We start from the raw sequence: 18,437 nt of genomic DNA, 5'->3' as shown, positions 1-18,437 counted from the left end.
ATAAAAATAATTTTCACTTAGCATTGAGCCCTTTTATATTACTGGTCTAGCAGCATAAAGTTTCAGGGGGTATGTGACCAGACTCACTCAGAGTAAAAAACTCTGAAGTAATTCTTCGCATGTCAAATTACACACAGAAATTTCTGACACACAGTAAAAATCTAAATAAACAGAATAAAAAAACAACCACAAAAAAATCCCCCAACCAAACAAAAAAACCCCACAAACTGAATCAAACCAAACCAAAAAACCTCCTTTTTTCACCCCATTTCCCATTTTGCAACATTCACTGTATTCCACAGACTTATAGGCCGCTAAATAAAAAGGCCACACTGGTTCATATTTAATGATGGTGAAGGTGGTGAAGATTCCTGTCCAGGTAAAAATGAACAAATAGGCAAATGTTGCATATAATCTCAGTCTGATACTGTATTCATGTATTACAAATTACATGATTTGTTATTTTCACAATTCCTCGGGTAGTTAATATATTAAAAAACATATACATAGCACTTAATAGAAAAGTACTTAATAGAAATTTCAAAACACACTTCATTTACAGCATTCGCTGCTAATTTACTCCTTAGTAATAATTTGTGACATAAGTTAGACTGATCATTGTTACAAGTAATTGTTTCACCTTAATTCTAACCTGCACTTACAGAGGATCTGCATATCTCACTCTATGTGGAAGAGCTAATTAGTTTTTATTTCTACAAGGGTGAGAAATAATTTGTATTCATGAAATCTGCATAAAGAAATTCTTAAGTTAACAAGTAGTATGTTCCTAAAAGCTCTTGTCTGTCAGTCATAAGCTGTGAAATTTTTCTGTCTCTCACTGTGAATCTCTTAAAACTGTACCTGCCTTAACATCCTTCAGCAAGGATAGCAACAACACCCTCTTCAAATATCATCATACCCTGAGCAGGTGAATAGTTTTATTATCCTGTGAATGAAAATTATCAGTTTTGTATCTTTGAACTATTAAGTGCACTTCAGACATGCCAATGAAGTCCAGCTGAAAATCCTGATCCATTTTGTTCACAGAAACTATTTCCAGGTACAAACACACATTTCCCAAAAGTCAGGGAAAAGGAAATCAAGCTATTTCACAGCATCCTCTCAGAAACTCAGCCCCTACAATACTCATAAAATCTTGATAGTATAATTGAAACACTCATCACCCCACCTTCTTTCTGCTACACATATTCTTCTAAAAGCAAAAGCACTCAGAACAAAGGACTGGTTTTAGAGGGAGACTTCTGGTTGGTTCTTTGGGGCTACTTTTCCAATTTAGCAGTCATCTCCAGCTCCCAACCTTCAATCTGCCAGAGCATACACACCCTTCAGATTTAGTACACAGCTCAAAAAAATAAAAATATCGCTTGCTGATCTCTCAAGGAAAATATGGAAAGTCAACCCTATATTTACGTTTTCAAATTTCCTGCAATGCACAGTGTCAGTTTAGTAGGGTGATCATTAGGTTCACTCTTCCCTGAAATACAAAATCAAATTACAGACTTACAAGTAAGGCCTCACAAGTCGAACAGGTGGGTTACATTTTCCAAAAGGTCTAATGTTAAAATAGCACATATTTAATTTGTACCTCTAAGCTCTGCAAACCTTGTTACCAGCTCATTTCATTGTGGATTATGTATGCTTTTTTGGAGACAGACATTATCTGAGCCCAAGGGACATGGGAGGTATATGAACCAACACAGACAGCAGCAGACATTTATTTGCCAACTAATATCATTCACACATACACACACGTCCATTTTCAGCTTATAATAACTGAGAGGAAAAAAAGGCTTTCGCAAATATGAAGAACCGATGTGAAAAACCTCTGAAAAAGGCCTTTTACTAATACTATAGACCAATATACTTATATTTGAAGTAGAAAGAAGCTGAAAAAGTATTTATTACTGTGCTTTTTCTACTAAAACTGTCTCAGGCCACTAGCAATTTAAGCTGGTTTCATGACAAACTATTAGAACGTGTAGTGTACAGCTCAGACCAGCCATTAACTACTTCCCTGTCAGAGCAATACTGTGCTAAGCCTAACAGGCAGCCAGGGCTTATGAGCCATCAGAGTCGGTCTCATGGATGATCAGACTAAAGGAGAAACCTCCCAAAGCCAGGCCTACTCCCACACCATGCCCTCTTGCCTTCATTCCTCAAGCTGGGTGAACCCCTTTAGCTATCAGTGCAACATAGTCATTAGTTTAAATACAAACTTCAGCCTTCATTTAAATATTGCAACAGAAAATGAAAGTGGTATACATTTGCTTCTAAATCTGCCCTTATTTACTCCAGGGTCTCTTCAGTTGTTTGTACAAAAAATTTCTGGTTTATATTAGAGTTCAAGAAAAGAGAATCAGGATTCTTGGTTCTAGTGTTTCACTAATGTGAGCACTGAAAGATGCAGGCATACAACTAAGTAATACTCACTATCCATTAAACGTATAGGAGGTCAAGAATTCTCCCTTTTTTTTCCCCATGGCTATAGGAATTCCAGTGCTAGTGACCCACTATCCATTATATTAACCCAACTGCATATATTTAAGTCATAAACCAGCACATGTTCAAATGCACAATACAAAAAAAATAGGTATAAGCTTGTGTATATACATAGAATTTATCACAAAAGTATATGTAAAAGCTAGGTGGGGCTTAATTTACCTGAGTTAGAAAGACGACCTTGACAGTTAATCCAGTACTAAGCCTTCTTTCAGCCACAAATAAAAAGCATGATGCCTCTTGAATCTAAAAGGTTAGTGACGTGCACCACTTTATCCCCCAGGAATATTACATAACCTTGTCATATTCACTAATTTAACGAAAGGAAATTCTGCTTCAAAGCTCTCTACTGCTTCATTTTCCAATTTTGATGTCTGAGGACGGCATATGAATTATTTGGTAACTGAGAACTGGCACTCCTTTTCGATGTGCAAAGAAGAAGCACTGGATTTTAAAATGCCAGGCAAGCTGATCTCTTTCCAGAAGAGTTTTGCTCTCAGAGAAGAGTAGGAATGATGAGACACTACAGGTTTCAGTTAGGGACTCAGAATATCCGGGTTATGACCAGGAGGATGACCTTTAGAAGTGTTTCAGTCTTACTAAAACCCTCAACACAGGTACCAAAATGAGGAAGCATAAAACTGGGGCACTGTAACAACTAAGTGAAACTTCCACTCATATTTTATTTATCTAAAAACAACAAAACGCATACCTTGCCATTTATACACAGGGCAAACTGATGATTACTGACTGAGAAAGCAAAATCAACTATCTAGTAATAATACTGACTCTACATACTAATATGATTCAGTGTTAATGCTTGACAAGGCATCCACATAAGCAAATTCTCATAACTCCAAGCAGAAGTATGCTTGTGCCTAATCAAATCTCACAGCCCATATGAACATATGCAAAATGGGGCATTAAGGGGTTGAAGATGACTTTCTACTTGCAGAACAGCATTAGGAGATGACATGACGACATAAGCATAATTTATGGAGGTAAACTGGTTAAAAAAAGACAGTATCATTAAAGCTGCTATAAAATAATAATAATTTTAAAACCTAATTAGTAGAGACTCGTAAGTCTCTTCCCTTCTTACTAAGTCAGGCTTGCTTTGTCCCAAAACTAGATCAACACCTCCCTCTATTAGTTATAAACCAACATTTACCCTTTACCTACAAGAATCAATTCCATGAAGCCTAAATTAAGTGTCTAACCAAGTAGACAGAATACATACTCCTCTAACCAGCAATGCTCTGTAAGCTGTGCAATGCAGCCCACCTTCAGCTGTACTGTAAGACAGGTTAGCATGGCCCATAGGATGATGCACTGCTGATGAATAAGCAGACATTCATAAACTAGGTCACAAAACTGTTTACAGTTATTAGAAAAGATTCAGTGACTAAAGGCCCCAGTGGGTTGTCCCAGTTACTTGCCCACAAGTCACTTACAATACATCAGTATGGTTAACACAGTACAAGCAGTCTGCTCTGGGATACAGCTAGGAAGACATAAAAGCACTGATCAGAATGTATTTACACAGGCATTATTTTTGATACTGTATTTTCAGTGTCCTACTGTGTATTTGTCCTGCCATAAATACCAGCCACATTTTGTTGTCATTAAGGACAATGCACTGCAAAAATGCAAGAAATACTACTTGTAAGGTACTCAAGGTTCATCTGCTCCACAAACTTCTACAGGAGCTGCATTGTTCTAGATTGTCTCTAGCAAAATTATGCCAGCATAAATATAAAGCAAATTATAAAGCATGTAAGAATACGAGAACTAAAACCTCATACAAAGATATGCACAACAGAGGTGTTGCTGGATCATGGATTTGATTGAAAAGCAGAAACATAATCAGAAGAAACGTACCACCACGTAAAGGTAAACCTCTAATTACTAGAAGTTCATTTCTGTTTTAATTCTGATATGTAATATCACTTCATACAAGGAAATTTATTCTACCACCTATTACCTAAAATCACTGAAAATACAATTATTCGATATCTTGTATAGCATTACACTTGCTTTGCAAGAATCTTGCATGGTTAGTCACTTCAGTCACTGGTTACTTCAGGGATTTTTAATGTAATTTTTAGTGGTTAAACATATATCAAAGTAGATAATCCAAACCCACAGTGCTGTGCCTAGCTTACACCTATCTCATCTATCTCTCACTAATTATATCTTCCATTTCTTCCATCTTTAACCCATATTTATTCTTCTTTTTAAAAGAGATACCAAGAAATCATAACACTACATACAGCTGATATTCAGTCAAGGGCTATTAAAAGAAGGACATAAGACTTTGGAGGACACAATAAAGCCCTTTTTCTTAAAATAAATAAAGAAAAAAATTACATTTGTCCTGTCATAGAGATTTTCACTCTGAAATCTCTATCATAATTAGAAAGCATGATTCATGCCCGTCTTTAAAAGAAAAGTAGAAATTATTAAAATGTGACTACCAAGAATGATTTCATGCTTCGTTTTTCTTGCAAAGGCAGATACTTTCTTTACAACTACTATAAAAATAAAAAAGAATAATAAGTCTTATTCATACTTTCCTTTAAAGTTCATATCTAAGCAGTATGAAGAAAACAAATTCAAAGTTTAGTCTCAAGAGATAGAACTGGAAGCCAAAAGCACTGGAAGTGGCAGCTGGCTCTTGGACAGAATAGAGGGCTGAGAGCCAAATCTTTGTAATTCTAATCCCATCTCTGTTAATTGCTTGCTGTTTAGCTTCAGGCAAATTACTTAACCTCCATGTCTCAATTTACTTACTTCCAGGATTATGCTACTTAGATTATGTCACAAAACATAGGCAGGAGTATTACAGTCGTTACCACCACTGTATTTACAAAATTTGTGTAAGGATTTGTGCTCATGCGTTGAATGAAATGTTTAAGTCCTATCTACTTAACTACATGGGTGACACTTCTATCAGGGCAAAGAAAACAAAAATGAACAAACAAACCCCACTCAAATCTAAATTTGAAGTGTCAGTGGAAATACGTAGCTCTTTGAAAAACCTGTTAGTCTTTGAAAACTGCAGTCCGCTGCATATCAATATTGCAAAATGTTGGTTTAATTAACACTCTTTTCTCTAAAGACATGAGCTCACACTGCACAAGTGTACTGAGTAAGAACTGCTAGTTTTGACACTAAGTGGTTATCTTGTATAAATGATAATAAATTATTTCTGCAAAATGTATCATCCTGCATCATAATTTAAATCAGTGGTATATAATTAATATGGTGTGTGTCCATTAAATAATAGAATTGAATGCTTTAATTAAGAAACCATGTTAATTATGGCAGTTACTTAAAATATTCATCTAGGTAACAGTAAATATGTATAGATACGTTTAGATTTAACATGCATGTTCAGAAATAAGAGATTTAAGGAAATTGTATTTTCCACATCAAGCTTCAGCAACCCGTTGAATGTATACTTGAAAATGGCAGATTGTTCATTTGTGAAGACAATCGAGAAATTTGGTTTGCTGTCAATGGATTCGTATTTCTGTATGTCTGAATCTCAATGGCCTATTCAAAACGTAGAAATACCAAGTGATCAGCCACTGCACTCCATCATCAAAGCCACAATCTGCTTATAGAAAGAATATAAAAGGTAGAATAAAATCTGCATTTTTGCAAAACTTCTTATTTTTTCTCTGATTTTTTCCTTCTGAATATAAAAATATAACCAGAAATAAATTTCTCACAACAAAACTGAAACTACTGACACAAATTCATATGAGGTTAGATTACTGAAGCTGGGGATGCAATGGATACGGCAGGTCACCAGACAGAAATCAAAACAGCTGCCCTGAAATATCCAATAAATATAAAATGGACAGACAGGAATAAGAAAAAAGCTAAAAAATAGCTCATTTCATGAATAAAGAAATGATAAAAAGCAAAAGAAAAGCAGAAATTAGTGGTGAAACAGGGCAGAAGTATAACCTAAACCAAGATGAATCTTAGGTCTACTGAAGTAAAAATTTAAGTAAAAATAAGATCTTTACATGTTACTATACTGCCAGTCAGTCACGTATCTTTAGTAAAAAATTAAGAGTGTTTGAAAGCTTTGATTTTAGTGTGTATAAAAGTTGCTTGCTCCCAAAGGCTGTCTGGAAAGTTGTAATTTAATCTTTATGTTCTTTCACATGCAAAGCCTCTCATAAAATAATAGTAAAACCTCTTGAATGAATTACTGTATTGTTCATAAATCACAAGAATCAATTACTACATGTATTGTTCCTTCACTGAATGCCTTTAGAAAAGCAGCTTCTGGTTGTCCAATAATTTGGCATAGTACTGTGTCATAAGCTGGCACACACAGCTGGAAAAAATTCTAATTAGAGTTAGCAATAAAAACTGAGAAGTTAGACTTTGATGCTTGCTCTTGTAAAACAAATCCTCTTTTAAAAGTAGACAGCTTTCAAAAAATTCCAGGAAAAAAAATCTTTTAAGTTTTTGGTTTCAGTACTCTTAACTTCTCACTGTAAAAATAGCAATACAATGTAACACAATATATGGTACCAAAACAAAAGGAAGTTGGGGAGAAGAATTAATACAAAATTATTACTGACAGAGATGAAAATCAGCCCACTGAAGTAGAAGATGTATTTTTTATGTGTTTGGCGTTAACCCCAGCAACATATTCAATGATTAAGAATAAAAGGTTTAAACCTTTGTGCGCTTTCTCCCTCCTCAATAGATAGCAGCATATTAAGTTGATACAAACGAGCTTAACTTTTGTATCAGCCTGTAGCATAACAACACTATATATAAAGGCCTTTTGTTGTGATTATGTAATTAGTTGTGCATGGGTATACAGGAATATATCTGCTGGGTAGAGTGAAAAGAAGTATAGTTCTCAGTCTTGCCAATGCAGGAGCCTCTACTGATCAAGGAACTCCATTCTGGTATCAGAAGCTACAAACATAATGAGCTAACCATGTGTTTTCTGTTTATTTTTAAGGTTCTTACTTATTGAATGTAGTAGCTTCTCTGAAGTTGTTCCCTGTTACTAGGACAAGAGAAGTAGAATGTTTGCAACTATTCCTTCCTAGAGACAAAGAGCTATATGCCCGGATACGTAGATACTAAGAATAAAGAAATTAATATAGTGTATACAGGACCAGTTTTTTAGTAAATTATTTTGTGTTATAAATAAAAATTCAGAAGAAAGAAATACAATAAAAAAATCTTGAGGTAGTTTAATTTAAAAAAGACATACTTCACCTTCTATAGTTAAGGAACTATGCTGTTTTTTCAATGAAATAATCATGCTTTCAGAGCAAGGTTACAGATTACCAGTCATGTAAAAAAAAATCAGAACTTACAGAGCTGAATACATGACTTACCACAGCAAAAAAGGAGAAAAAAAGAAAACTAAAAATGGAAAGAATGTTTTTGCATTTGAGAGCATAAGGCTAACGTGCATATTTACAGCACCAGAAAAAAACCCCAACACTTTAAATAGTGTCAAAAGCACCCCTCACCTTTGAGTTTACCCATACTGCAGTAAATCTTGTAATTACAGTCATATACACATGTTCTAGTCAGTTTTAATTAAGGCAAGGCAGTACAATTAAGCGTTAGCCACAGATTCCTCAAGCAGGCAAAAAAGTAACTACATAGACCTTGCAGACAACCAGGCTACACTGTCTGCCTAGCGGTTAAGTCAGCCAGCGCATATCTATACAGTCACAACTATGTTCAACTTCAAAACTGACACAACTATTGAACAATGAAACTTTCGAATTCCTTAAAATGTCTCACCAAAAACCCCATACCAATCCATACTGCATTACACACACTTAGCTCCCTTGCTTTCTGCAATCCATTACAAAGATGTTAGCTTCGTCACTATCAAAATGAGGTTTTGTATAGGTGTGTAAATCTTTCCATACTGGTGACCTCCAAGTTCAAATCTCCTATAACACCTGAATGTCAAATTTCCTTTTCAACCCACCAGCACATTTTTCTTTTTTCAAGTGGAACTGAGTTCTTTATCCGATACATATCTTGAGCCTCCCCTGTTCTCTCAGATCTGAGAATTTAAGTCCTTTCTGATCAAAGTAAGGGCTTATTTCTTAAGCTTTCTGATCGTTTCCCAGCGAATGTTTCCACCATGCCCTCAATTTCTTTCTTATCTTGTTTACAGGTGATTCCTCTGCATCACAGCAAAGGAGTATGAAGTTAGTCCAACAGCTAAAGTACTGTACTCTTAAAAGATAGGATCCCTATGACAAAGTAATTTTAATTGCCAAACACTGCAAAGAGAAAAAATATTGGATGTTACACTGTGGAGCCAGAGCTAATTGTTTGCATCATTGTTATTTGAAAGTACTCATGTTCTTGCTCACATTCTGATTCATTGTGACCTTTCAGGATTGACTAAATTAACCTCTTTTCTGAAAGAAATCGAAGGACAATGAAAGTCATGCAGGTGTGCATAGTTTTGTGTGAATGAACAGTGAAGAAGAGACTAAAAAGTCATACAGTTACCTCCAATGTCCAGACATTTACTTCTAGGAGCAGATATCTTACTTCCAAAATCATATGAATGTCTAAAAAGGCCACCATAGAACTGAGTGCTTAAGTGAATGATACAAAAACTTAATGACCAGAGTACTGAAATAAATTCCACCCTGGATATTTCATGTAGATGATTAAACCCATTATGGATTTGCCTTTCTGTTTTTAACTGCTTTTGTAAGAATGAAGGTATCAGATTCTTAAAATGCTGTGAACAATACACTAAATTTTGCTTTAGATCACAACAGATGAAATACTGGTGCCACAGAAAACCTGCTGCCTCGTATTCCTAATTAGAGACAGCCTTTTGACCACATCTAGACTTTGTGTGGGCATGAGAGACTCCAGTACCAGTACTGCATTTCAAGACAAAACACCTAAAGAACTTCTAAAGATTTTTACAGTTATATTCACAAAATGAAGGTTGTCCAATATATGGCCCAGTGAACATGCATGCATATTAACACAAGTAGAGATTTTGGTAGAACAGCTTTTTTTCTGAACTGCCACGCTTCTACCAAACTTGACTAGGTTTCTGACACAGCTGAATTTCTGTAAAAGATCATTCCAGTTAGGCAATATTGGAAGACTGGACTGTTTTGAAAAGATGTTTTACCATTTAATTAGAAAGTCACCTAAGTCATTAATTGATACTATGTTTCATTCAAGATATTCTACCCATTACATATCTTTAATTATGTGAAGTATTTTCACTTTCTTGAAACTGAGAAAACATGCATACTATGAACAGGTAAACTGATTTCTTAAATAAGCAGCCTAATTTCTTCATTACTGTAAGCTGATTGAAACTCAGTAATAACAGCGGTACTGCTTAAATTTACATAAATTGAAGATTTAGTCCATTATTTTCAGATTCAGGTTGAGGAGCACATGTACAGCACTGTGATCAGGTTACTAGTTACATAGCTTCCAAAAATAAAAAGTTTGCAAGCTTACCTCCTTATGCACTAGATCAGTGCTGACTGTTTCAAAGTTGGGTGGATAAACTGATACTACTCGTACCTCTGCTCTAGTGAAGACTCACCACATCAAGTAACCATAACCGAGTCTTACTAGTCAGCCAGCAGTTGTTAGCCATCTCACACACACAGACACACAAGAGAATATAGGATACATTCCATAGGTTATGAACTAATTGTCTGGGTGACAGGCACTCATACTATGTTGCACAGAAAGCTGGTAAGTAAATGAGAGTTTTGCCTAGCTTCCTATGAGAGAAAAACAAACCTATGTTTCTAATGAACTGATTCATATTGTGCTTGAGTTTTGCAGATAAAAATATGAAAATTTTAGAGTTTGTAATAAAAATTTCTTCAAAAGTATTTAAAATTTATTTATTAAAATTCAAGACTGGATATTGGCTTTGCTCAGAAAGTATAAGCACAGAATTTCTTTTCACAGAACTACAGAACACCGTAGTTGAAAGTGACCCACAAAAATCATCAAGTCCAATTGTGGTCTTGAAGTGGACAGTCCCAAGACCTGTGCCACGTGTCTGACAGCATTGTTCAAACTCTCCTTGAACTCTGTCAGGCTTGGTGCTGTGACCACTTCCCTAGGGAGCCTGTTCCAGTGCCCAAACACCCCCTGGGTGAAGAACCTTTTCCTAATACCCAGCCTGAATCTCCAATGACACAACTTCATGCTGTTCCCTCAGGTCCTGTCACTGGTCACCAGAGAGAAGAGATGAGAATAATTCTGGAATATTATTCCAGAAGTATATGCAATTCCGCAAGTAGAAAATAGGTATCTATTTATCCTGATATTTATTCTTATCTAATTAGTCTTAGTTGCTAATTAATTTTAACTTCTCTTAATCATAACTAATTTCTAGAGTTATATTCATAAGGTAATGAACTACAAGGAGAAGAGAAAGAGACATAAACATTTCAAATTTATATACCGTCTTTGTTTAGAGTTCAGATTTTTTGAATGGCAATACAGGAGGGTGGGCAAAGCTGGTTTGGAGCAATGAAAGGAAATCTATCATGTTCTCATGCATTTGATAAACCTAGGTCTGATCCTACAGCAAAAAAAATTTACATGGAAGTAGAAATTCTAACAGCCTGTAGTGAAAGTATTCCCTGTGAAGAGATGCCAAGTACATATCTGTGTGTCCTTCTATGAGAAGTCTCCATATGTATTGAATGCAACTCTTTGTAGCATTTCCTCATGCCTTCACATTTCAAAAGGCCTCATAAATATCCAGGTTACATTGATAGGGGGCTTTAAGTTTCTCTACTGACTGACATTATCAGTTTCTTTAAGGTCTGTTGGTCCTCCCTGTAATCTTGGAAGAAATCAAGAAACATTCCAGTGAAATAAAGCTGAGGAATGGGTAAACAAGGATGAACAGGAATTACATTACAAACTAATAAATAAATAAATCAGCATTATTTAGTATTTGCAGGACATTTAGCACCCTCATAAAATAGGATCTGACTTTGCTATATGCAAAAAAACCAGATAGGATAATCTTTCTCGAAGAATGCTTACAATCTTAATCTTACCCCCTAAAATGTTTACAGTCTACGTACAAAATAAGGCCAGACAGCTGACTCTTGCCAAACTTAACACAATACATTGGAAGTATCAGAGAGTTTTAGTCTGCAGGAATGGCATTAAAATCAACTCTGCTAACTTTCTAGCAATTGTTGCATTTTTAGCAGAGCAAAACGTAGCTGAAGGGAAGATTACTAAGTCTCTTTGTGGATAACTGCAGAAAACTAAACTTTTGCTTATCTTTCTTAATAGACTGCAATGCAGGTTTACATAAACCTGTAAAATGGCCTCCAAAACAAAATATCATTAGAAGAAGTCACTATCTCTGCACTCCAGTTTTGGAATTATCAGAGGAGAACGTTCATCAGCTTGACTCACAAGAAACTCTGTGCTACTGACTCACAGATATTAAAATTGCAGAAAATCTATTGAAAGGTAGTCAGTGATCTCATTTATTAAGAAAAGAACACATTTCAGCGAAGTGAGAAATTGAGAGGTTACAGTAAATACATAGTTTGTCTTCAAGTTGAAACCACCAACATAAAATACTCCCTCAATCAGGAAATTGACTCCAATCTCACATTTTAGGGTCAAATTACTCTTTATTTTTCATTTTGCCTGCTGAGTGTAACAGAAATCTAACGTCTTGTTTCAGTTCAGGAAATATGGTATCACAGCCAGCAGATACCCAAAATTATCAGTACCAGAACCTGAGACTAGGTTGTTCAGCATAGAGAACGTTCTGGGGAGTTCTTATAGCTGCCTTCCAGTATCTGAAGGGGTCTTAAAAGAAAGTTGGAGAGGTACTTTTCACAAGGGCCTGTAGTGACAGGACAAGGGGTGAAGGTTTTATACTCCAAGAGGGTAAATTTAAATTGGATGTAAGAAAGAAATTCTTTCTATGAGAGTGGTGAGGCACTGGACCCATCCCTGGAAGTGTTGAAGGCCAGCATGGAAGGGCCTTTGAGCAATCTGGTCCAAATGGAAGGTATCCACATCCATTGCAAAGGGTTCTGAGCTACATGTCCCTCAAAGTCCCTTCAAACCTCAACCATACTATGATTCTTATCTGGTAGGAAGTTTCTCTTACATATTCATCATTCAGATCATTCCAGAATCTGTTTTCCACTGAAATAAACATGCCAGCCAATACATTTAATCTGCAGTTTGATAGCTTACAGTAGTTGAGACTTCAGTTCTCCTTCTGCTATAAAATATCAATGTGTTGTAGTATGTAGTAAGACATTTACTTTCTGGAGCTGTGAAAGAGACAGAAACAAGCTAAGCTACATAATGATAAATGCCACTGGTTTCGTGAATCTGCATTTTTGTACTTCTGTCAGCATAGCAGTCTGCACCCAGACAGATCAGCACGCTTCTGAACTTCCAATTTTTTGTTCAAATTGTAACATATGAAGACTCCCACAAGAGACTATTTTAAAGTTTAAATATTTAATGGCTGTCATTGACCTCCTTCACTCCTGAAAAGCCTGTAACATACCATACAGCTGATGTCAAATATTTATTTAGGCTGCCATTAAACCGGCAGTAGTCACAAAAATTCATCTTGTTCATGAAGACATTATGTATTTCACAAAGAGCCATATTTGTGACAAATACATGGTCAAACAGCATGGTGGATTGACCCTGGCTGGGTGCCAGGTGCAGACCAAAACCTCTGCCACTTCCCTCCTCAACCTGTGGAGTGCACAGAAAATACAACAAAAGACACACAGGTCACAAGAAGGATAGGGAGATCATTCACCAGTTACTGTCACAGACAAAACAGACTCAGAGAAATTAATGTATTTATTACTAACCAAATCAGAGTAGGTTAATGAGAAATAAATCCAAATCCTATACACATACAACTCTCCCCCACCCCTCCCTTTTTCCTGGGCTCAACTTCATTTCTGTTTTTCTCTCCCTCCTGCCCTGGAGCAGTACAGAGAGACGGAATGGGCATTGCTCTAAGTTCATCACACCTTGTCTCTGCCACCACCTTCTCCTCACCCGCCACCCCCTGCTCCAGTGTAGGGTCCCTCCCACAGGAGGGCCTCCATGAACTTCTTCAACACAAGTCCTTCCAATGGAGTGCAGTATTTCAGGAACAGACTAAAGCAGCACGGGTCCCCCACAGGGTCACAAGTCCTGTCAGCAAACCCACTGCAGCAGGAGCTTCTCATAGGGTCAACGTCTTCTTTGGGCACATCCACCTGCTCCATTATGGGGTCCTTCATAGGCTACAGGTGGGTATCTGCTTCAGCAGGGGCTGCAGGGGCACAGCCACCTCACCATGGTCTTCACCACAGGCTGCATGGGAATCTGCTTTGTTGCCTGGACCATCTCCATACCCTCCTTCCCCACTGACTGGGGTGTCTGCACGGCTATTTCTCTCACATATTCCCACTCCTCACTTTTCTGTCTGCAATTGCCCCAGCATGGCAACTTCCTCCCTTTCTTAAATATGTTATCCCAGAGGCACTACCAATTTTGCTGATGGGCTCAGCTTTGGCCACCAGCAGGTCCATCGTGCTAACATCTGGCATTGGCTGTGTTGGACATGGGGGAAACTTCAAGCAACTTCTGTGGGCCCCTGCTACCAAAAACTTTACGTAGTACGAACAGTGACTAATTTTTACTTTCTGCTTAACAACCTGCCTGGTGTCTCAGTACTCTATAGCACTGTCATCTTTCAAGAGCTTCCTAAGCTTTTACTTTCCACAATTCCCTGATTTATTCATTGTACAACTTCAATAAAGAATGAAAGATGCAAAGGGCTTACAGCAAAGAGGCTGAGCCTGAAGCCTGGCAGATGGCCAGGGAAAGAAAGCCTATGTAATTATATTATCTTGCACCCATATAAGGAAATAGTTACAAGAATAACTTTGATTCTAGCACTTCCCACTAAGTGAAAACATAGAAATCTTTAAAAAGTTGATTTTTTATTCCTATTAGAAAAAGGAATTCTACAGTAAAATATGTATTTCTACAAATTCCAAGTCATCCACACACTTCTGCTGGGATGTAGAAGCAGCAGCAGCATAAAGCAACTTGCAATCACTAAAGCTGGTGTGTCTGCCTGAAGACAGAAGACAGCCAAACATTATTCTACTCAGTTTAGAGATTATTTCTTATAAAACAAAGAAATCCTTGATCCTGTGAAACCTGGATTAATTCTCACGCTATGCAGAACAAAACCTTCACTGCTTTTCTTCCCTTTGGTTTCTCCTTCCACAGCTTCTATCAACCTTACTATGTCTACCAAGGCTGTATCTCTAGCAGTCCTCAGATCTTGCTTCTCATCTGTCTTGTTTCTAAATCGTGTATTTTCTGCTCACATCTTCCCAGTCTTTTATCTTGCTATAAACCATTCCCCCCCATCTTTCCACAGATCCAGTGTATTCCATTAGGACCACAGGGTGTTTTAATACGAAACAGTAATTAAAAAATTTTCATTTTGAAACTATTTGATGAACCATTTAGCTTCAAATTCATTCCAGTATTAGCAGTTTTTATCTCATACTGTAGATACGAGATCCAAAAATATTCTTTCTGGAATATCATGTCTATTCACATATACACTTATTTTTTTTTAAGTTTCACCTTTTCTCAAAGGAATGACTTCTACTTAATTCTATGACATAATAAAAGAGCATAAAGGAAAACTTCCAGATACTGTAAGCAACAGAGATGCCAGTTATGTAACTGGCTAGCCCATCCAGACAAACATATTTTGGTTATAATTTTTACATTCTTATCTACTCATACTCCACTAACTTCAAGCTGTAATGGTGAGAATATACCTGACAAAGCCACAGCTGACAAGTTCCCTCTTTTTTCTCTACTACTAATACAACTGTAGTATTAGTAGTTAGTGTTTAACAGAGATTGTTTCAACAGCTACTCCAGTTTACTGCTGCACATGATGCAATGTAACAGCAATGGACATCTTTCTCATTTACATTCACAGCAGACAATGAAAACCTGATGGCTTTCCTTTTCTAAATAAATCTGAGTCAAATAGTTCCATCTTTTAAATATAAATAAAATATTATGCTGAGTTATTTAAGATTCAGCTGCTGTATGGCAAACAGCCCACATGCCTTTGCCATCTGAATGGCACGCAACATTTTCCTGTTCAGCTCCAGCAAGAGCCTGAGCACAAACTTCAAGCTGTAAGATATAACGAGCAGGATGGATACCCATCCTGGACACCTATTCATAATTTCAAGTAGGAGGCAGATGTCACTCACAGAAGTACTGCTCATATATAATATCCTGTATTAGCTGGCTTCTCAGTAATACACCATTTTGCATGATCTTACTTCCGTCACACAAGGATCAGAAAGAATGAAGATCAGGCTCACACTTCCTCAGCAGTGGAAGGCAACTCCTTGTAACACAGTTACCAGTTTTTCAGCTTCAAAAGAAGTTAAAAGACATGTTTTCACAGATCTCTTTGCCATTACTTCAGTATAAAACTGAAGAAAATGTTAAGGTGTTAAATACTCTCTATTAAGGAATTACACATTTACGACTTCTGAGACTCTAGGCCGTTAGAAACCAAATTTCTACTCTATTCTAGTACCTATTCCTTAAAATGAAGCTTAGGTTGAAACCTACAAAACATAGCAATGTGTAGCCTTTTTATTTTCCCACTGATAAAAGAGCAGACCATTCACAAATTATCAGTTAACCTTTTTAGACATACTTGACCTTTTTCCCATGCGGAAGGAATTCAATTCCAAAAAGCTAAATGTAGCATAATTTAGATTAAGCACAATCAGTTACAAATATTAGAAATTATCTGATCCCAATTCAGTTATGAAAAAAATCAGTTAAATTATTATAAAAATAATAATAATAATCATAGTAATGATGATGATGATGGAAAGCAAATGAAACACTATTTGAAATTACCCTCTTTCTTACAAGATGGTACAGCCTTTAAAAAAGCTAAAAAAAAGCTTTTGCATGTGCATATAAAGTGTTTCATATTTTTAGCTGTGCTTTCAACTGCTTTCAACAGAATCACTCCCTTGTCACAATCTCTGAAAGAAAAAAGTTTGTAGAACATCATCCTTCTGTTTCTCCCATTTCAGTTTTTGTAATTTCACAAAGTTAATAAATGTAACCTTACAAAAACCTTTGAAATAAGTCACTAATAAGTTACTTGTAGGTTTTCTAACTTTGGTGAGGTCCTCTCAATGAAGCTTGAAAAATAATTTTACTAGAATGTGGACCCTATAATTAAGCTCCAAGAGATTCAAGTAGTTTATGTAATTGACTTTTCATTAAACTTTTCATCATCTGCCATGAAAGCCATAATTACAGTGAAAACTAATCTGAGTTGCACACTAATTCCCAAAAAAGGATTTAGCATTACATATGGGTCTTCAGCAGTGTCTGGGTATTTCAACTCAAAAAAATCAAAATTTCAGAGATATTAAACATTTTTTCCCCCAGTATCTTCCTGAGTTTTGTAACCTGACCTTCTCTTTTCAGTTCAATTATTCGAACTACAGCTGATTATGCTGCTGTCCAAAAAGTCCCAATTCAAGTGCATCTTATTACAGATAAAAAAAAAACATTTAAAAGACAAAAAAAGTCTAATAAACTTCAGTTAGTTCATATATTCCATAATGACAGCAACAAAAAATTCCAAGCAACAATCCTGAATAAAACTTTGTCATCAGCTGCAGTATTGTGTTATACTAGGGGTTCTGTTACTGGTAGAAAATATTTATTTATTTATCCATTTCAAAGCTTATCCAAATGCAAAGAGCTTCTTAGTCCTTATATTAGGTGTTCAAATACATCTTCCATGACTACCAAGGTGTAGTGGTTTGGTCCAAAATACTCATTACTGCTTACCTTCTGTGAGATAAGAATTAGCAGAAACGCAAAGCAGGCACAAAACTTGAAAGAATATAAAGAAGTTTATTAACAGACCTAAAAGAAGGAAAAAAATTATACCACACCTTCAGAACTCTTCTCCTCCCCCCACCTTCCTCCCTTCTCCCACTGACAATGTAAAAGACAGCCCTTGAGATGTTCAGTCTGTTTACCACTTCCATAATAACCTTGTTCAGTCCATTTAGAAAGAGGAGTCTCTCTTGTCCATGCTATGGAAACATTATCACAACAAGACAGCCGCCCGGGTTGGTTCTCTGCTTGCATGTGAGTCCCTTCCCCCAACTTGCAGCTTTTCCCACAACTGCTTTCGAGGGTCCACTCTTGAAGGTTTTTGGGGTAAAATTTTAAGGTTAAGCCATTCAGAAACAAAAGTTCTCTTCACCCATCTCTGGGAGCATTTCATCTCCAAGAACAGAGGCCCTTCTCCTTCCCTGGGAGCAAAGGGTCCTCCTCATCTTCATCTCTAGGACTATCTCTGGGAGCATCTCTAGGACCTGAGGTCTTCTCCTTTTCCATTTGGAGCAAAAGTCCTCATTGCTTCCATCTCTCCCTGTTCAAACTTCTCATCAAATTACAGCTGCTTCAGCATCTGCCTATCTCAGTGCAGGTGCTTTTGCTCACAAGTACAAGTTGAACACTCCACCCCCCATGCCTTCATGAAATTACAACGGGTACTCTGATGCATCATAGCTTTAAAACAGAATTTCAGCTTTAAGCATCTCCTCTTTCTCTTCCCTCAGGTTTTCAGATCTTCACAGCACTAAAAGGGTTAATCTCACCTAGGCCTTGCAGCTGGAATTTCGCTTATCACTATCGGTCACATGATCTGTGCTGGGCAGAGGTGCAGCTTCAGCTGAATCTTGGCTGCACTGGAGGGGGGGGAGCCGAGCCGCTCCGGCTGCCCATAGCGGGGC

The 18,437-nt window shown here is 36.8% G+C and overlaps 1 protein-coding gene across 50 annotated transcripts in view; it reads right to left on the bottom strand.

Moving 5' to 3' along the window:
* PTPRD (protein tyrosine phosphatase receptor type D) overlaps positions 1 to 18,437 on the bottom strand; it is a 1,180,356-nt gene that overhangs the window by 230,912 nt on the left and 931,007 nt on the right. The gene's annotated exons all lie outside the window — the stretch shown is intronic.

Source organism: Corvus moneduloides, chromosome Z (assembly GCF_009650955.1).
Source record: "Corvus moneduloides isolate bCorMon1 chromosome Z, bCorMon1.pri, whole genome shotgun sequence".
NCBI classification, from domain to species: Eukaryota; Metazoa; Chordata; class Aves; order Passeriformes; family Corvidae; genus Corvus; species Corvus moneduloides.
This window is presented reverse-complemented; position numbering and strand designations above follow the sequence as displayed.